The sequence below is a fragment of the Castor canadensis genome, chromosome 5 (genome assembly GCF_047511655.1).
Source record: "Castor canadensis chromosome 5, mCasCan1.hap1v2, whole genome shotgun sequence".
NCBI lineage: Eukaryota > Metazoa > Chordata > Mammalia > Rodentia > Castoridae > Castor > Castor canadensis.
This window is the reverse complement of record NC_133390.1, coordinates 29,720,178-29,741,136: the sequence shown is the minus strand read 5'-3', so window position 1 is coordinate 29,741,136 and position 20,959 is coordinate 29,720,178. Positions and strand designations below refer to the sequence as shown.

General features: G+C 33.4%; 1 protein-coding gene and 1 long non-coding RNA gene across 24 annotated transcripts in view; both read right to left on the bottom strand.

Annotated features, from left to right (window-relative positions):
* Positions 1-20,959, bottom strand: part of Robo2 (roundabout guidance receptor 2) — a 1,713,446-nt gene that overhangs the window by 1,170,313 nt on the left and 522,174 nt on the right. The gene's annotated exons all lie outside the window — the stretch shown is intronic.
* Positions 5,454-19,389, bottom strand: LOC141423216 (uncharacterized). The gene is made up of 3 exons (XR_012447907.1): positions 10,433-19,389; positions 8,368-8,471; positions 5,454-5,631 (listed from the first exon to the last, which is right to left on the bottom strand). It is a non-coding gene; the product is annotated as an uncharacterized lncRNA (long non-coding RNA).

The window sequence follows — 20,959 nt, the reverse complement described above, 5'->3', positions numbered from 1 at the left end:
CCTAAAAGTAAGACCCTGGGGAAGTTATTAAAAACCTCTCTGGGTCTCACTTTCATAATTTAGCAAACAGCTGGATTAAACAGTTTCTCACTCTGAAGCTTAAATTTCATCCTTTATTTTTTGTCTGAAACATCTCTTTTATATTTTGTAAAAAAATTTTTACAGTTGTAAGAAAAGCCTTTGTGTTCTGCTACCTGCATACTACTCTATAAATGTGTTTAGCACTAGGACTTGAGGCAATCTCTTTTACAAATGGTTGTTCCAGTGTAAACCAGAAAGATTGTAAACAGAACCAGCCATGCAGGCAGCATGTGAGAGCTCTCTCTGGTAAAATTTCACCAAATGTCTTTAGTCCATTTACATTCTTCCACCTAAGCTTGTAAAGTAAGATTAAGGGAACTTGAAGCTTAGGCAAAAATCCAACCACATTAAAAAGCACAGTCATTTCAAAACTATTCAAAATGAACTGTTCCTCAGTGTGGCAGATGGCAATATTTTATGAACCATTTTGTGACATTATAGAATTCCCAGCATCTACTAAATTTCAGCTTCATGAATACTATGAAATACCCACACTGCTTTTGCATATGGGTTTTTTTTTTTAAAAGAAAAATGCTATTTTGTGAACCTAACAAAAAATTTGTTAAGATGCCAGGGGCTTGCCTGATATTTACAAAGACAGAACCAGGTCATCATGATGTAGCTGAGGCCATTTTTCCATGCTATAAAGACAAAATGTAATTGAAGTTATTGTACCAACACTTTACGGAAACTTTTCTAGCTAACATGTATAAAGTTAGACAAATCTTAGTTTGTATTAGAATTTCACTTTTTATGCACATTTAACCATTCATATATACTTCTAAGTGATTTTAAGGGCTCATTTACTAAATGTTGCTAGTCCATTTGGAACTAGCAGCTACTTATCTGATTGGAGGAATATACTTAGGGAGACTGAGAAATCTTTCAAATGGAAAAGTGACATTCAGTCTGAGAATAAAACTGCTGTACAGCATCACATTACTTACTTATAAACTCCCTCTTCAGTTTATTTCAAATAATATGGAGAGGGGCTGAAGAAATTGAGAGAGAAAGATTTAAAAAAAAAAGCAGTGGATGCTTTCTTTAGTAGCAGGGAACAAGAACAGGTATGGTTGATTAAACTGAAATATTTAGTGACCAAGAATGAAGAGAATTAGTACCTATGACCTAACTAATATTAAAGAATCATTATTTTTAAAAAAAACTTAGTGGCATTGGTTATTGCCTGTGACATGGGATCAGCAGTAGAAAAATTCACCTTTGTTGAGAAATAATTTTATAACTGAGGGAATGAACTGCATAACTATTCATAGACACCAACAAGGAAATATACGTGATCACTTGCATTTTGTAGTTGAGGATGAATTGTTTGACTAAGATCAAATGTCTAGTAAGCCATGAGGCAGGAATTTGAACTCAATACTTCCTGACTGTGATGTTCCATTCTCTTTGATGTCATAATTTGAGATGCTACACTACACAATGCCAGTGGGAACCATTCATCTGCATTATCTGTGATAGCTATCCCCTGAAGTCTGCTGCATCCTGAAATGTTATATAAAACCATTTTTCAAGAACATACATTCTATTAGGTGTGATAAAAAATTTCCTTTGGTAAATGTACGATGGGGACCTTGGTTTTTTGATATATCAGATCATTTTTGAGGTCTATTTTAATGTAGCCCAGTCTTCCTGGTAGTCCTGTGTTCATCAGGAAGTAGACCCTTGAAACCTGTGATTACAAACTCATGCCAGTGATTTCAGAAAAAGTCATGAAATCTCAGGTTAAAAAGTGGAACAGTAAAGGAACAGATCAATGGCTAAATTTTATCCATAAATTTCTTTAATTATGCAGCAGTCTGAACAAATGATCTGCCAGCGAGTGAGCAGGGATGCCACGATCTGCCTAATAAAAAGGCATCTGTTTCAGTTGACAGGTGTTGTTTCTCACATCATGAGAGAGGAAAGTGAATGAAACTATATCGTAAGTGTTTACCCCTTAGGGACAAATCCATACAGGTGAATTATTCATAGTTATGTTACACACAATTATTTCAATGCTAAAAATCTCTAATCTAGATTTAGAAAAAAGTAGAGAGTAACATAAAGAATTAGCTTTGGAAGACATGAAGACTTAATACAAAAGGAAGATCCTGGACAAGGCCAAGATGACTAAAGGATGAAGGGGAATGGGAATCATTTCTCTTTGTCACAATCACATGACTAATAAAGTTCTTTATTCAACTTCAAACTTCATGGTGGTGCTCTTCATGAGTGCTGTATCTATCACTGTAATGAAACAGCTCTTGAATTCTTCTATTTAGGTTATCTCATGGATTACTTTCTAGAATAAAGGCACTATATTTGGACTAATTGCAAAGAAAAATATTTATTAAAATCGTTTACAAATATCAATGGACCCAAATAAATGTATCACATAGTTCATGGTTCCCTGCAGTTTACATCCTACCAGAGATTTCATTTTAAAGTAAATAGCAGCATATATTTAATACGAAAGTCTCTAAAATGTATCCTCAAAATGGTCCTTTACAGTGTAAGTCAAATAATGTCAGTCCTCATTTTAAAATGTGGTTTCCAGACTAGTGGAGTGGCTTAACTGGTACAATGCTTAGCAAGCAGGAGGCCCTGAGTTCAACCCACAGAACTACCAGAAAAACAATGTGGCTTGCCATCTCACTCAGGATAAGATTCTGTGTAGTCAAGTGGCTGCATAACCCCGGGTCTCCATCTGTCTTTGGCTTCCCTCCTCTCTTTCGTACTCCTTCAAATCTGGTTGTATGTGTGTCTTCCTTGTTGTACTTGGTCAGTTCAAGCATGTTCCTACTTGAGAGTCTTTGAAATCACTGTTCCTTCTACTTCAAAGCTTTTTACACAGATATTTCCATGCCCTACTGTCTCATTTCATTCATTTCTTACTGAAATATCACTTTGTCAGTGACAAATGGTCCTGAACACCCAATTTAAACTAAAAACCCCCATTCCTCTCTGTTCCCTGATGGGGTACAGTGAATTACCACTCTTCAAAATTATTCACTATCCACATTCCCATCTTTGTAGGTAAACTTACTCCCCCACTTCTTAGCTTTTTTGTTTTACTTTGTTGGGCTCTGAAAGTTCTGCTTTTTGGGCTTGATCTCTGACATTTCTAACACTGGTTTGCGAAGGACATGTACATAGCCTCTTGATTCCAAGAAGATGAGAGAGGTGTGGTGCAGAGATATCCTAGACCAGTTATCTCAGTTGAGTTGAGCCCATTTATTTACGAATCTGCAAAAGTATGAGTGTGCACAGTTGAAATCTGCAGAGCCACTTAATCCAAACCTGAGCTGATCTCTAGCTGAATCCAGACATGACTTAAATAAATGCTTATGCTACAGGGCACTGCAATAATGATTATCAAATGGCATTTTGAAACAATATCTTACTTTTATATCTTGACTTTTATAGTATATTCATCATCTCACATAGTATATATATATATATATATTGTCATGGTCCTGTGATATACACTTCTTGAGAAGAAGGACTTTGTTGCTATTGTTTATTGCTATTTGTCACCACCTAGAATGGGACCTGGTACTCTGCTGTCACTCAGAAAATATTTGTAGAACTAATGTCTACATGAAACTAATTCCTTTTATTTCTATGACCTTATTAAAACAGCCTATACCTACACATAATTGACCTTATATATTTATAATTACCTTTTTATCTCAGTGGATAGAGTAAGTTTATAAGCTTCTCTCTTCCCCTCCTCTTATTCTATCTCAGTCAATTTTCAGCTAATTATCTTATTTGCAAAACACTACATAAGAGATGCTTCAAGTTGGAGAAAGCTAAGTAAGAAGTACATGGTGAACTCTTTTTTTAGGGAAAACATGTACTCTCAAAGCAGATCAGGCATTTTTGCGAGTACATATGACCATCAGCATGCTGTTCTTTGACCTGAAACATAAGTTTATAAAACTCTTCTGCTCCATAAAAAGTTTTAACATTTCCTAAATATCTTGTTCTTTTTCACATTTCTTCTTATTGCCAGTGGTATGTGTTCTGTCTCCCTAGACATTCACTCAGCACATTTTTAATTGGAAAAGAGATTATTACTTTTATAAAATCATTACAAGTGATTTTAAAAAGGTCTTTCATGGTCTTTATAACTGCACCCGCTGAAATATTATGCTAAATTCCATGTGGATATGTTTTCTCTGGTGAAGATAGCCATTGTTTTAGTCATATTCTCAAAGGAAATGTTGAACTCCAAAACTTATCAATCATGCAAAAGTATGTAAATCTTTTGAAGGAACAAATTTTACCCTATTTTATTTATTACTAGAGTTTAAAGGATGGATAGTCATAAAACAATGGGTTGAAAGTCAAGTGCTTCATTGATTCAGGAAGAATTGTATATATATTCAGTTGGAACACTCAGGTAGCACCTCCAGAGATGCAGAACTTGAACAGGGCTTGAAAAGTGGGCAGGAATAGAACATGAGGAGGCAAGGAGCTGAGTTACATATAAAGTGAAATGAGAACTGGAAAACACCTGGAGTCAGGAATGAGCTTGGAATGCCTGTGGGAGCCAGTCTGGGTAGATGAGGAGTGTTGATGTGTGCTCCTTTAGAGCAAGTTGCTTCCATTTTGAACATTTTTAGCATTTCCCATTATGAATGCTTATGAAGCTCTCTTGTAATATAATCATAGTATAAAATTTGTATTTTTGGATGTATAAACACCACTGATAAGTTCTCAATGCTTTGTTTGACCTTCTTAAAATTTTTATGTTCAAGATGTTGATAGCATTGATCACCTGTGTCTGTTAAGCAATGTTTTCATGAGACTGGCACATTGTCCCAGAGCTCACATCTATCAACATCGCTCTGATTTATTGGCTTAATAACAGGAAATCATTGGGCAGCCCAGCTCTATTTTGCTTGAACACTGACCTGTAACCTTAATCTGATGCCTTTCAAGGTTCTTTGTTTTTTCATATAAGACCAATTAAATTGAAGTATTTTGGAGAGATTGTATAACACAAAAATGTCATATTTAAGCATTTAAAGTTGATTCTTCTTTTTAGTAGATGAAAATGAAAGTAATTTCATTCAAAAGAAATAATAAACCACTTCAATAGCATAATTATTAAAGCAATTGACTTATGACATCTAACAGCAGTTTTTAAAATAAATGTAGTAGCTTGAGAAGTGTACAATTCCAGTTTTCTCTGTATACTTTTCATAATAGGATGAAAATTTTATATTATACATCCATTTCATAACAAATTTCTTTATTAAATTTATTTTTATGAATCTGCTTATATTTGTTCTCAGAATAGAATTACTTATATTTAAATTCACTATTCAGGTCTAAAAATGATATTAATCTAACTCCTATAAATTATCAAATTTAAAAACAATAAAATTCTCTGAAAATATGCACATCAATACAAAATGTTTTACTGGTTACATATTACCTTAAAAATTAAGCAGCAAATAATCATTGCAAGTTCCATAAACATATGACACATATTTTCCCATTACTTTACTGGTGTTGAGGAGTGTAGCTGCAGTTCTATGGAAAAGGAAACACACACACACAGTATCAATTCACAAGTAGAGTGCTTTCAGATTCTCCATGTTGTTTCTTTTGACAGCTATCATACATAAATTAAAAATAGATTTTCCTTAATATTTTGAAAATTGCACAAAACTTCCATCTTGCATGTAGTGACATAACCATATGAAATATCACAGTCTTTAGTTATGAACACCTTTCTTGAAATTATACAGAATAATCTTCATGTCAAGCAACCAAGCCATTTTGTTACAAATAGTTACCCAATTTCCCTTCTGTGTCTAATTCTCTGCTTGTTGCTGAATAATTCAGAAAAGAGACAGACTCATGTAATGAAGTGATACAGGGAAAGACTTAAAGTTAAATCTTCCATAAACAGCTTTAAAAATATGTGTGTAGTCTCCTACCAAACTAAGTGCTACAGTCATTCAAGAAGGATTTATTTCTTGCCTGGCTACCAATATGACCTCTTCACATAAAACTGACCAATAAATGTTTGCTGCCCTCAAGTAACTTTAAGTGATTACAGTATCCAGTGACATTGGTATTCACAAGTTACAATAGAATAGAAAACACCTGGAGGAGTATCAAAGTGGATTCTCATGAAAGATAGCATTTTTAAACATACATCCTAAAGAATAGTTAAACTTGGAAAAAGAAAACTTAAGTAAAAAACAAGCACTAAACATCTTGGAGAAAAGCCTATAAGAATGTATGGTGGCATAAAAGTACATGATTATTGTATTCAGAAAATTAAATACACTATACAATTGGTATATGCAAAGAACTGGGTTTGGAATAGAGATCAAAGGAAAGACTAGAGGCACAGGTGAAGGCCAGATTATGACGCACCATGGGCATATGTTGCATGAAGCTGTTGATATCGTAGCACTCTTCCAAAATGGTCTTCCAGAGGACCATTTCCATCAGTAATCATATTTTCCTGTAGTCTCATGTTATGAACTGAACCACTGATTCACTTGTAAGCAAAATAATGCAGTGAAAGTCGTGGCAGGTATCTTCCAATACTGAATTTGTAAAGAATTGAGGCTTCAATTCTTTGAAGCCTGTTGTATACTAAGTAGCAAAAAAGCCAAGTAATGTTAGTAAACATCATCACCACCATTGTCATCACATTTATCATCTTCAACTAGATGGAGACTGAGAGGGGACAGATTCAAGTGTATTTTATGATAATGTAAAAAATGATGATGACAATGTTAGGAATCTCTCTGTATAGCTATCTTTATCTCAACTAGCAAAAGCACTATGTCTTTCTTATTATTTCTTATGTTTTCTCTTCAACAAAATTGGAGAACAAGAAGGCGGAACAGGTTCTGCCCAGAAACGGGCAGTGGGGCGGTGGCCCAAACAATGTATACACATGTGTAAATGTAAAAATGATTAAATAAATTTTAAAAAATGATGGTGGTTTGAGATAAGGTGAATAATGAGAAATGGGTCTTACTCATTAATTGATTAAATTACTAAATAAAGAAGTGAAAAATGATACTCGGAATTCAGGTACATACAATAGGATATAAGGTGATCACCATTAGTAGAGGAAGATACTGATGAATAAGATTGGGACTTGATGATTCTGAGACTCTCCTTGGACATAAAGAGGATATATCAAGAAGGATTTTGAATATTGCAATGGATAGAACATGGCTAAACTGTGTGATGGCAATTGAAATTGCAAGAATGATACAATTGTACAGTTGGATAGAAGACAGAAAATAATATTTAGGCTTTATTATTTAGAATTTCAGATAAATCCAACATTCAATGACTAACTAGAACAGATTTAACCCATGTAAACTAAAACGAGGGAACATGGGGGAGAAACCCAGCACTCTTACTATTCTTGTGTGCTGTACACTCAAAGAAGGAAGAAGGGAGGGAGCTACACTATAAATGTGGCTTATTACTCAGTAATAAGGAGAGATATGGGTTTTGTTGAACTTAACAGGACAGTATTGGTTCACTGATGAGGACAAAGACCACATTGGAGAAGTGTGAGGCCTGATTAAGACATAAAAAAATGTAGAGATAAAGGGTGAGGTATCTTTCCAGATGCGTGGCTAGAAGGGAAGGAGAGAGAAGAAGTTGAGCCAAGGTAATGTTTTTTCTGTGTCCCATGTTTTGCTTATTTCCAACAATGGAGAGTGTATTTAAAGGTTAATGAAAAGATTGAAAGGGTAATGGGGTAATTGAATGAAGAGGAGGCAGGCTAATTAATTGTGGGTGTCTAGATAAAAATATAGCTTTATTGTTTCCTAAGTTGAATGGAGTGTAGTACTTTAAAGTGATGGCAATTGAATCTTCACATTGACAGATGCTATCCAAAGTAGACTTAGACAAATTGCTTAGAACTTCTGAGGCCATGATTCATTGTGTCTAAAATGGGGATAAAAATCATTTTCAAAAGGGCTGTTTTAAGGATTAAATGAGGTAATGCAAATAATGGCTTTAGCATAGAACTTGGTATATGAGGGGATTTTACTTTTTAAAGTACTGGGGTTTAAACTCAGGACTTCAAGCTTGCTAAGCAGAAGCTTTACCACTTGAGCTATGCCTCCAGCCCATGAGGAGCTTTAGTTAACAATGTTATAGCATCTTAAATATATTGCTGTAGAATGTTTAAAAATATATTAAGCACAAAGTGTGTACAAATGCTTAAATCAACATTCTCTTACTTAAGAGGAACTAGTCATGTGGTTCTTCTCTTACCTCAAGGGAGGACTAAGAGTATGCAGCGTGTAGAGTATGGTGAACACCAGCTGTTTCTGCCACATTTGTAAACATGTGTTTTTATTGTTTGACATGTTTCTTAACTATAAAAGGATAGAGAGAAATATTGACAAGTTTCGAATGTCTAAAGCTTGGTATGCTTTATTTGATTAATTTTTCTGTAAGAAACGAATGTTATATATAATAATCAGGAATTAAAATTTTTTTTACATTTAGTTATCAGGTAACAATTGAAAAGCTAATCAATAATGATTAAGTCATTAAGCATTTTCAAAAATTAAAAGACAAATCAAGTGCCTCATTTCTATCTACCGTGCTATGGTCTGGTAAACAAAATAACTATGTAGGTTTTGGATATATAACACAAGTTATTTATTAATATAATTTGATATAGTATCAATAAATACCTATTAATATGGTTATATTAATTATTCATATTTTAAAAACCTTTTTCTTTTCTTTTTTTTTTGTTGTTCATTAACTCACATGTGCATACATTGTTTGGATCATTTCTCCACCCTGCCCCCCTTGCCCACCATTCCCCCCCTCCCATTAATATCTTGCTGAAGATGATCAGAAGGTATATGCTTCTTTATTTTGATCCTTTCTACTGCATATGATAGTACAGGGCATTATATTATTTTTCAGCTATACTGAAACATGTTCATAACTTTTTTTTCTTATCTTTTAAACTGTTGTCATCACATCTCAGCATTAGGGTTATTTTTCTTCTGAACAGAAAAAATATCTTATCTTTACTTGAATAAAACTCAGGATTACAGCAATTTTATTCCATGATAATAAATGATGATGGGAGTGTACTGTTGTGACTTTAGTAGATGATAGAGGAGTGAAAAAGTCCTCATACATCTAAAGATCAGTTGTGACTGAGGGTCCCAGTACTATGAATGACAAAATTCAGAATGAGCCCAATGACTTGCATATATTAGAGATGCATTCTAGTAGTGGGAGATGTTGAAAGTCAGCCAGAGCTATCTAATAGGAAATGAAGGTTCACCAAAAAGTAGTCTTTGGTAGCTTACATGAAAAAAAAATCTGAAGTAATATAAACAAAATATATATTATCAGATGGCAATACTTATGAGCAAGAAATATTTTTGTTCAATATTATGCATTCATATTGAGCTTTTTTCTTTAAAAACTGTTTCCATGTAACATAAAAAACATCATTTTCTACACTTCTGTTGAAAAGAATAATGGGTGATGTGTTTGATCTTCCTAAACTCCTATAGTTTCTCACTTATCACATATATTATTCTGAAATTTGCTTGTACCACTTGCAATGAAACTTCAATTAATAATTAACTTATTTTATAAAAGGACTTGTTGGAAATGGCTATGCACAGGCCTTAGTTCTTGGTCCCGGCAAAAATGAGTTGATATTGTAAATGCTAGGTCAGAAAATTATTTTCTGCCAGGCTAAGATGACAATGCTTGATACCACATGTAGGTATACTGTCATTCTAGAAGCTACTAGATGGCTCAGACCACTATAATTAATTCAGGATAGGAACTTTGTACCAATTTTTTAGAGAATATTTTCTATAATTTTTTTATCCAAAGCATTTTACTGGTATCGGGGTAGAAAGGAGAATAGAAAGCAAGGAAGAAAATTGCATGGTAGGAAAAAGGCAAATTCTTTCTTTGTTGTCAAACTAAAAGCGCCTTATTCTACTTATTCATCAAAACAAGAATAATTAATGTGTCTGGATTTCAATGTCCCTTTGTTCACAATACTTGATGATTAAGAGTGTGGCCATGACATACCATGTCATGCAAACAGTATATGTTTGTAACAATGGACATTTTTCCTGCAGAATGAATTGCAAATATGACAGCATATGGGATTGTATTAAAATAATGGTCTCACATCCTCCTAATGTGTATCAGAAATGCTACTTTCTAAAAGCCACCACCAAAATAAAAAACATTTATCTTTAGCCAGTTCTCAACTATCTGCATTACAGATTATCCTCTTTGTGGATTATCTGCTGAAATTTTAAAATTTTAAAATTTTTCTTACCATTCATTGTCTTTCTGAATTGGTCCTGCAATAACTCAGTAGTAAATCTAAAATCACAATGGCTCCCCTTGTCTCTCAGATATAGTTGAGTTGGTAACTTGCACTATTTCCTGTAAGTTTTAAAAAAAATTTTGGAGGAATTGTTCCCAAATATTTTCAAATAATGTTTAAGCTCCACTAAATATGGAATGTTAAAATCTATCCAAGTCATTTCAAGAAGGGGAATGGGAGAAGAGAGAGAATAATGGAGGGGATGATAACACAGGTATAATACAGGTATATGTGGAAATGTAACAATAAAACCCCTGAACAACTATCATATATTAATAAAAACTTTAAAATAAATAAGTAAATAAATACATAAGTAAATAAAATAAATAAGTAAATAATAGCTACAGAAGCATCGACTTTAAAAAAAATTCTCTGTCTCAAAGTCATAAAGATATTTCTTAATTTTTCCTAAAATTTTAATCTTTAGTTTTTTAACATTTAAATCCATAGGCCATTCCCATATTTTACATATGGTGTGATGCAAGAATCATATATGTATTTTTCCCATCATACTTTTCTTAATTATTTTCTAAATGTTCATTAATGGTGATATTTCCCACACATATCAAGATCATACTGATATGTGGCTTTGTTTCCATATGGTCTGTTCCATTCCCATTAGTCTATTTAACAATCTATAGCTATCAGAGCCTTAATCACTAAAGTTTAATATGTTTTAGTATTTTTGTTAGTTACCTACAGCTTCAGAACAGTTTGTTCCAGAATGGTGTTTTAAAATAATAATAAACACTTTTGTAGGGATCAGAATTCCAGAGTGGCAGTACACTTTTGCAGTTTTTGCTGTGAGGCTCTGGAGAAGTTAAAGTTGAGAAATTGGCCAGAGCTATAGTCACCTTCAGGCTTAATTGGGATGGAATATTTACCTTTAAATTTGCTTCCTTACATTTCAGGTAAGTTATTGTTCATTGCTGTGGACACTCCTACTTCTTATCCATGTGAATGCTTGAATAGACTTGAATCCCATCAGCTGGTTTGTCCCAGGTTGAGCAATCCATGAGAGAAAGTCAGAAGGAAGCTAACTTTTCTATGACCTACCCTCAGGAATCATAAAACATCTTTTCTCCATATTCCATCCTTTCGAACAGGATCACTAAGTCCAGCCTCAATTCACAAAGGTTTTTAACTATAGTATTTATCACAAGCTCAGAAGTTGTCAAATTTTGAAATGGTCATATACTTATTCTTATTTTTCTTTTAGATACATTACCTTAGTGGCTTATCTTGACAAGTTTTCTTATGTTTCATTACTTATTAGTTTATTTAGGTTTCCTTTTTTCTGGTAACTTTTTTGTTAAATATTGGGCAAATTATCCATTATATCCTTGGAACAATACACTTGTTATTATATTTCATAAATACAAATGCTTTACTGTTTACAATGCACTGTCACAAATATAATTAACATAAAGCAAAAAATGAAAAATTCTAGAATGCTTTCATTTTCTTAAGAAATGAATAAGTACCTTTTCTAAAATTTCTCATTCTTTTTAGTAGTAATTTTCCCACATTCTCATATTTTTCTCTGGGTTACATAATTGTTTGATGTATGTACATTTTTTTGTTTGCTTGTTTCTTGCTTGTTAGACAAACCACACATTTGGAGGGATTATTATACTGTTATATTTTAGATGAGAAAATTGAACTCAATCCTTTTATAGCAATTATTGATACAGAGACCTTCAAAATAAAACTATTCAATTCTTTCACTTAATAACCATAAGATGAGTGCCAATAAATTGGACTCTTAGTAGCTATTCTTGAAGACCAATAGATTGTATGTGAGTCATAATACCTTGTGATCTTTTGTATGTAATTTATACCAATTTGTTACTTGGTTCCAATGGCATCATTCCAGTGCAAATTACCAATTTGCTACTAAATGCAAAGTAATGGTAGTGTTAGGGCTTATTAGATCCCAAAGAAGTTCTTAAAAACTTTATAAACGGAAGATTTAAGCAACTTACCTACATATTGCCTTCAATAGGTAAAATGGCTTCATAGTAAGTGTTTTTAAATAACTCAGTGATAAATGGGTGGAAAGACATAGATGTACAGTTAGATGCACTTAAACAAGTTCCTCTTAAAGGCCCACTGCCTTTAAATATACAATGTCCACGTACCTAGTTTAGTTTCTGGTTTAATTTGAATAATAGGAAAATATGACAGAAAAGTAGAGTGTCATTAAATTTCTACATGAGTTTGTCAGAAACAGACCAACTACATAACTCTTCTTTTTCAACTGAATTTTTTTATTTTCTAATCTATCCATCACCAGATTAAAAGTAAAATAATTCTAATATTATATTTGGCAAGATTGGAGTACCTTTTGCTGTGTCCTAGCTCATTTACTAAATCACACATCTTCTTCTAACTAAACTCAAACATCAATGTACTACAAATGCTTATAACTCATATGTAGTTTAAACATGATGATGAGACATTTATTATCTGATTACTTGCACAAATAAATTCCAGCCTTCTTGTATATTCATGGAATCAAACAGAAAAAATTATGTTTCTGAGACTTCATTCTGCACATGCATAATAAATGATGTTTCTGTCAGCAATCAATCCAAAGTAGCCTTGGAATAATGTACTCACAGAAAGACATGACATGCAGACAAACAAAAGCCAATATTCAGTCCTTTAATGAATTTACGAGTCGACATAGACACTGGCATAGAGAACTAGGTCTCTCCTGTCTATGTACTTGCATATAGTTTTCCCCCTTTCTCTGGAAGAAATGAAAAGAAGAAGCAAAGACTTTTTAAATCTCCTCATATAATTAATATTTACTGGGATTACTGTAGAGGAAAGATAACAAACTTTGTCTAATTTCTAATTTTTGAAATGGATAAATCAAAAGGTGAATATGTAGAGGAGAATTAATTTTTAAATCATTAACTATGCATATAATTGTTTTCAGAAATTAGAATAAGGACCAGATTAAATGGATATTATCCTTTTATTGTGGTTTCCTATTTTTAAAAAGAAGGCAGGTTCAAAATAAATAGTAGCATAAAATTATGAATTTGATTATAAAGATAGCAATGACGTCAAATGAAAGCAAGCAATTACAAAACAATGAATTTGTAGCAAATATTTCTCTTCCCTCTGGTGTTTTAATTTTTGTGATGCCTAATCCTGTACATTCATTGGATAAAGTGAAGCATTTAAGGAACCTAGCTCCACACCAAATTCTACTTCTGTTTTGTTTTACTAAAGTGATAGGACTAAATATGTCACATGATTTTCCAATATTGAGAAATAATTATGACATAAGATGCCCTGCAATAACAGTATTCCATGGTAAAATCAATTAGTAAAGTATTATATAGATTATCTCTTTTTCAAAGGCAGTAATGGGTTACTCAGCAAAAAAAACTTTTTAACATCATTTATTTTGAAGTGCTGGGGCCAAGCAAGGGCTTCACACGTTAGGCAAGCACTGTATTACTGAGCTACACCTCCAGTCCACATTTTTTCTTTTGGTTTCCATTATTAGTATTCTACAAATGAATCCTGTTTTGAGTACATTTTGCCCAAGCTGAATGACAGGCAAATTCTTAGAAAATTTACTTTACTAGTTGGGGTTTGAGATAAGGTTTCATCAAGACAATTTTCTACAATTATGAATATGTTCTCTATGTTTTATAAACTACTTGAAGAAATAATTTTGTTAAAAGTACTAATTATGAATATAGTTGATGTGCTTTTTATAAAAGTATGAATATGGCATATTTGAACCTGGTGACACCACATGCAAAAAAAGGGGACAAAGGTAGAAAGGAGAATAATGGAGAGGATGAGCCAATTTGGGGAAATGTCATAATCAAATTCTCTATATAACCACCATGAACAAAGAAAAATGTCTTTTTGAAAAATGAAGAACAAGAAGGTAAAAAAGTCCTGTCCAGGGGTTGGTACCAGAGGGAGAAGGAGTGCATAAGCAAAGGGTGAAGGAGGACTAATATGGTGGAAGAACTACGTATTCATGCATGAAAATGGAACAATGAGATCTGTTGAATCTGTTCTAAGGGAAGGAGGAAAGAATAAAGGAAAAAGATGGAGGAGGTGAATATAAGATATATTTTAAGTACTTTGTAAATATCACTATGTACCCCTGGTACAACTATAATATGCTAATAAATAAATTTTAAAAATACTAATTATGTATGCCCATACAATAGTTTTGTATTATCTCCACAGGTATATACATATAGATATACAGCACAGCCAAGATATTTATACATTCTGTGCAGCTTCCTAAGTTGTTAAACATTTCTTGTTATAGCAACAAAAATGTTTTTGCAAACTTTAAAAAAATTATTTGATCTGTGCTTTCATGTGCCAGTCACTGTGTTAAATGTTTTAAAATTTCATTTAATTAAATGTCTACAATGAACAATACATACTAGAAAAGATGATCTGATTTTACAGTGAAAACATTGAAACTTTCAGGAGTAATTGCTCAAATTCAGTAGTCAGTAAAAGTGAAACTATTCAAACCTAATCTTACCCTAAATCTCTAATTGCCATACCTACCTGACTTCTCACCACTTTGGCTGTCTCAGAGCTCACATATTAATGTCCCTCAGTTGCCTTGATATCCTACACACAACTCCACTCAACTAATAGTGATTTCTCTGCCACAAGCCAACTTCCACTCCTTTGTAATTTCAGAAACTTTTTTCTTATTGTAAGTTTGTTCAAACCACATTTGCAAAGCTCACAAATTTTCCATATTCCTTTCTGCTTTGCAATTAGCACATCCTGTTTACTTATGTCTCTGATATGATGTGTGTTCTAGATACTAATGACAAGGGAATTGATAGATTTGTATTTCTAGAATGTAGATCTTGATAAGTATTCAATACAGGTTCCTTGAATGAATGGATGGATGGATGAGATAATGAATTAATACAATAGTAAAAATAACCAAATTTGCCGGAAGACTTATCTGCTGCATCACTTTTTAGGGTCTTTAGAGAAAACACATCTATGAATAAAATGTAGGAAAACAGATTCTCAGCCAGGTGTTAATAAAGCAGATATAGACAGACTCTGCAAATCCACATACATTTCTACATTTCTCTGGGCCTATTTTCCTTAGCTGCAAAGTAGTAGAATCAATTCATATATTGGTATATTAATATATTCATTCTCAGTAATTAAGCTTTAATTGAGGAGCTATTTTCTACCAGGCATCTTATTAAAAACTGACTACTATGCCAGGTATTACAAAATACAAGTTTATTTTGTAAGATAATAATTATAATAACCTGCTTTGGAAAATTTCAAGGTGCCTAATTGGATACCTGAGACTTACTTGGCAGATCACCTTACCACCTAAAAAATTTTGAATTTAAAATATTTTTTAAAAAATCTAGAAAAAATAATGTAAAGATTTCCTAGGTTTAAAGGCACAAGAACAAAACATTCTTCAAAATATTTAAAGGAAAAATAACAAGACAAAATCCCACTGAACAAACAATAAAGGACAGGAAATAAAATAGGCCATGATAAAGGGAAGGTACTAGTGGAGGGGGAAGTAAATGAAGAGGATAATGGAGGATGAATACACTGTACGTATTTCCTATAAATGTATGAATATGGAACACTAAAAGCTGTTGAAATCATTTTAGGAAGAGGGAGAGGGAAGGGAGAGAATAATGGAGGGGAATGAACCAAACTGGTTCATTACACATACATGGAAATGTCAAAATTAAACCCCCTGTACAACTATTATATACTAATAAAAATGTTTTTGAAAAGGCAGTCTAGTATAGTTCTAGAAATATTACATGCTATGTAAAAAAAGGAACATGTCTCACTTGGCTGCAATAAAATCATGGATTTAAATTTTAAAAATAAATAAATAAAAGAGACTAGGAACTGGATGCAGGCATAAGACCAACTTTTGCCACCTTTTGTTTCATATTCTCAGATGCATCAGAATTCAGTTAAGGAAAAAAAACAAAGCAAAAAGTAACTTTTTCCTTCTTAATAACTTTGGCCTTTATCTATATCACCATAATTTAACAAAAATAAGGAGGAATAATTTGAAGGTATGAGTTCTAAAAGTAAAATTGTAAGCAAGGCCTCTTCTTTCTTGTGGAACATGGGACAATCTTCCTGCAACTGAGCAGGGGCTCTTTTCAGTTGTTAAATATCATCAGTCCCTTCTCTCCATTCATCCTTACAACTTGTCACCTGTTGGACCAAATGTATTTAGTCATAAATAATTTTTCTTGTCTGCCATCATTGTTTTGATTTCTGAGCAATGAAATCTGAATCTGATTTTGAATGCTAAAACTTTTATGTTATTTTAAAAATTTATTATTTTATAAAGTGGCCTCAAAGTGCTTAAAGGAGTTATAAACTTTATAATTTAGTAGGTGGTAATACTGACGTTTGAACTCAAAGCCTTATGCTTGCTAGGCAGGCATTCTACCACTTGAGTCATTCCCTCAGCCCTCTATGCTTTAGCTAATTTTGGGATAGGAACTTGCTTTTTGTTACACATAGCTGAGATGGCAGGCATGTACCACCATACCCAGTTAGTGGATGAGATAAATTATCACAAACTTTTTGCACAGGCTAGTTTTGAGCCTTAATCCTCCAGATCTCTGCTTCCAAAGTAGCTAGAATTATCATTGTGAGCTACCAAAATTGTTCTATAGTCTTTTTACAGAATGAAAATCTCATCACTGTGTCCCATTGTCCTGGAACCACTTACAACAGAGAAACTGCAGCTGGTTACAGCCTAGCAAAATTTCAAATAATTCCAAAGACAACACCATAGGTTAAGGTCTGATAAAATCTAAAGTTGTAAATTTCACAGGTGGCAGATGTGAATATTATTGGAAATTAATGATTGAACAGCTATGATAAGATTTTCTAGGAAAAGGGCAATCAATGTCTTCTTTAGGTCAGTTTTCTTTATTTATGGTTTTCTAATAAATGTCACTAAGGTCTGTATAATTTAAAAGAAATACAATATCCAAGTTGTATTTCAGTGGTATTTGGTGTTAGACACACAAAGTGTGCTTTTGAGAAAGAATAAAAATGTTACATTCTTGTTTAACCTACTATAGATGCAAGAAAGTAATGCTGTTTGTGTGTAAGTGAGCAGTCAATATTAATGTTCAACAATATTATGTTTTTCTCCTTTTATGAGCACTAGGAGACCCCATTTCTCATCCCCCTTGTAACGGGAAGAGGCCATGTGACTGGTTCACATGACAGATTCAGTGGGGTGTACAAGGAAGTAACATGTCACTTTCAGGTTGAAACACTGAAAAGCTTCGTATTATTTCCCCAGTGTTCCAGTGTGTTACACGATTTACTAAATCAACCTGGAATCTTGAGTGGTGTGGAGCGTAGCCTCCCTGGAAAGGCACTGCAGCCACTATGGACTTCATAGGAGAGGTAAATTAACCTTTGTGATCTTAAACTGTTCAAATTCTATGATTGGTTTCTACCACAGCACAACCTAGGCCACTAGGCCATTATGAATGACATTCTAAGTATTTTACATTTTTTTAAACAAGAAAAAAATCAGTAAAAATGCCCTGATGCATTATAAAATGCTTATATCTTTTTAAAGTCAATGGAGATAGAGTCTAATGCCAGCATTTTACAATAATTTAGTGTTTTATGCTGTTTATAACCCTTCATTAACAGAATAATTCACCACTGAATGTAAGAAATACTATCATTAAATTTCAGTGATCTTTAAATTTGAAATTATTTTATCATAAAACCATTTGTTTAGAATTTTCAATTTTTTCTGCCAGATATAAAATCTTACCCTCTGAAAATTTCAGATCAGATGTTAAGAACATAAATAAGTTCTAATTAAAATACATTGTATACATGTGTGGAACTGACATAATGAAACCCATTATTTTGTAGAATAAAAAATTCTAATGGAAAGTAAAGAGTAGATAAGTTTTGTGCTAGAAATTAGTAATAAAACTTAAAATTGAAATATTATCCATTTAAATATGATATAAAACTTTATTGAAAGTATGGATTTTCTGAAACATACAGTTCCTGGGATTGCTCACTATTTAAATTTCTCATTTTGAATTTCACTGAATGCCCATTTCCTTGCCAACTCTTTATTCTAAAAACATAGTTATCCTGTCTCTCACTTTTGCCAGATGGAAAAAAAAACCATAGGCTTCAGATTACCTGTAAGGAGAATTATACTTTCTCTAAATATTCTGATGTACTAGTGTTTCTGTTATCTGGATTTATAATAAATACACTGTTCATGATTGTCAACAATTATTTTAGTAAATGACTTTTCCAACTCTCAGACTCCTCAAATTCACCCTTGTACTTAATGTAGTGTAAAGCTATTTACTGCTTTGTTATTCCAGGGTCAAAACATTTTCTACCTCTACAGTTGAAGCATGTGTTAACAGGGAGAATATTTACCATGTTGTGAATATCCAATACATACATGCAATAAACTCAACTTTTCTAAAATGTTTATTAGTGATTGCTTTATGAGTAACCTAATGGTGCTGAATAAGCATTTAGAGACACTCTTCAGTGTAAACAGCCCAACTGGTGCCCCCTAATTAAGTGTCACAGATCTGGAAGTAAAATCTAAAGAGTATATCACAGCATAATGCACAACAATTAAGCCCTTACTTTGGGGTAAACAAACAGAATGTGTTTCTGATATGGATTCAATTCAAACTGTAAGAGATTATAGCTGCCGAGTTTTCAACTAACCATTAACCTTCTATTGAAGGCTCTAGCCAATCCACGAATCAGGTAACTCAAGTCTGGCTAAGAGAGTACTCACAGAATATTTTTTAAAATTAATTTATTTATTTTTGTTTATTTATTTACATGTGCATACATTATTTGGGTGATTTCTCCATCCTGCCCCCCTCCCCCACCCTTCCCCCCTCCTCTCCTCAGTTTCATGCAGGTCCTGTTCTGCCCTTATCACTGATTTTGTTGAAGAAAAGACATAAGCATAATAAGAAAAACAAAGCGTTTTTGCTAGTTGAGTTGAGGATAGCTATATACAGAAAGATTCCTACTATTGATTTCATGTACCCATGTGTTACGACCCATGTTGATTCAACCCTAACTGATCTTTACATTGGTTCCTGATCCCCTACTCATGATAACCTGTCGTTTTAAGGTTTCTGTATTAGTTCCTTTGGAGTGGGAACATCAAACACTTTCATGTTACGGGTTTTCTACCTATTCCTATATCTCCTGTATGTGCTCTCCCCTTGTCATGTGATCCAAGTCCAACCACATTGCTGCATTTGCCCTAGCTCTAAAGTCCACATATGAGGGAGAACATATGCTTTTTGGTCTTCTGGGCCTGGCTGATCTCACCCAGAATGATGTTCTCCAGTTCCATCCATTTACCTGCAAATGATAAGATTTTATTTTTCTTCATGGCTGAGTAAAATTCCATTGTGTATAGATACCACATTTTCTTGATCCATTCATCAGTAGTGGGACATCTTGGTTGTTTCCATAACTTGGCTATTGTGAATAGTGCTGCAATAAACATGGGTGGGAGGTGCCTCTGGAGTAACCTGTGTTGCATTACTTTGAGTATATCCCCAGGAGTGGTATTGCTGTATCATATGGCAGGTCTATGTTTAGATTTTTAAGAAGTCTCCAAATTTTTTTCCAGAGTGGTGCACCAGCTTGCATTCCCCCAAGCAGTGGATTAGGGTTCCTTTTTTTCCACATCCTCACGAACACTAGTTGTTGGTGGTATTTTGGATGATGGTTATTCTAACAGGGGTGAGGTGGAATCTTAGTGTGGTTTTGATTTGCATTTCCTTTATGGCCAGAGATGGTGAGCACTTTTTCATGTGTTTTTTGGCCATTTGAATTTCTTCTTTTGAAAAAGTTCTGTTTAGTTCAGCTGCCCATTTCTTAATTGGTTCTTTAATTTTAGGAGAGTTTAATTTCTTAAGTTCCCTGTATATTCTGGTTATCAGTCCCTTGTCTGATGTATAGCTGGAGAATATTTTCTCCCACTCTGTGGGTGGTCTTTTCATTTTAGAGACCATTTCTTTTGTTGTGCAGAAGCTTTTTAATTTTATGAAGTCCCATTTGTCCATCCTTTCTCTTAGTAGCTGAGCTGTAGGTGTTCTATTGAGGAAGTCCTTGGCTATATCTATTACTTCCAGAGTATTCCCTGATCTTTCCTGTACTAACTTCAGAGTTTCAGGTCTGATATTAAGGTCCTTGATCTATTTTGAGTTGGTACTAGTACAGGGTGATAAACATGGATCTAGTTTCAGTTTCTTGCAGATGGATAACCACTTTTCCCAGAAACATTTGTTGAAGAAGCCGTCTTTTCTCCATTGTATATTTTTGGCACCTTTGTCAAAAATGAGGTGGGTATAGTTGTGTGGGTTCATATCTGGATCCTCTATTCTGTTCCACTGGTCTTCA